The sequence below is a fragment of the Acanthisitta chloris genome, unplaced genomic scaffold, assembly GCF_000695815.1.
Source record: "Acanthisitta chloris isolate BGI_N310 unplaced genomic scaffold, ASM69581v1 scaffold10468, whole genome shotgun sequence".
Classification (NCBI taxonomy): domain Eukaryota; kingdom Metazoa; phylum Chordata; class Aves; order Passeriformes; family Acanthisittidae; genus Acanthisitta; species Acanthisitta chloris.
The window spans coordinates 1,920-3,029 of NW_008687601.1; positions in this window are offsets into that span (position 1 = coordinate 1,920).

Below are 1,110 nucleotides of genomic sequence, written 5' to 3' on the forward strand. Positions count from 1 at the left end.
TTCCTCAGCAAGAAAAAGCTATTCATCAGCTCCTCCCGGACAGGCTTTTGATGATCAAAGCACCGTCCTTCCCCCAGCACTGATTCAGATGCCTCTGCCTTCAGAGAGAGCTGGTTGGCCACCACCAGCCCCACGCGTCTGGGGGCCTTGCCTCGAGCCAGGGGTTCAGCACAGCAGGGCACAGTGTGCCCACCCCACTCCAAGAGCCCAAACAGCCCTATGTTCCCAGTGGGAACAGCCACAGCAGCCACAGCCCAGCCAGGCTGCACTACCCACCCACTCACAGGTGAGTCTCCTGTGTCATGGTTTATCATTCAACGTCTACTCTAACTCTTTGAATTCCTCTCCTCTCATGTCACCTCAGCAAGAGAGCTTCAACCCTTGACCTGCAAACACAGATTTGCTTAAGCCCAAACAAAATGTTTCCATGGCAATGTAAGGATCTAGTATTGGAACATGCCTGCTCATTTCAGCCTCTTCTTTTTTCTCTCCCCCACCTCTTTTCTTTTTTTAAACTGTTTTTCTATGAACTCGTTTTACACACGACTTGGGAGGACAAAACAAGCTGGCAGATCCCTCCCCAGAGAACACCTCCTCTCCATGGTTCGCAGCACACTTGGCTACCAGCCACCAGATTCTGGCATCCCACTCTCACACTCAGAAGGCTTCTGTCAAGGAAGGCTGCAGAGTCTTCAGTCAAGATGCAGTGCCTCAAACAGGAGCCCTGATACAACTCATCTTGTGACACCATCTCAATAAACCTGCTGCTAGCAGTTTTTGTGTCCCTCAAAGTTAACTCAAGCCAGTTCTGGCATTTCTCAGGGGCCATGTGTGTGCTCTTTGGGAAAGCAATCAGCAAAAGCTGAGCTAGATCTGGGAGCCAGGCAGCAGTAGCAGCCTGAGCTGCTCTTGCTCTTGGGACCACTACTGCTGCTCAGGGGGCTGGAAGTGCCCAAAGGCCCCACAGACAACAGACTGTGAGCCCTGGCACACACACCCTGGGCAAGGCAAACATTTCAGTCAGCTCACAGAAGATGATGCGCTGAGGACATGGGCTCTGTTTAACAGGACTTCACTTGAAGCCCATGATGGGGAAGGAGGTGGACCTGC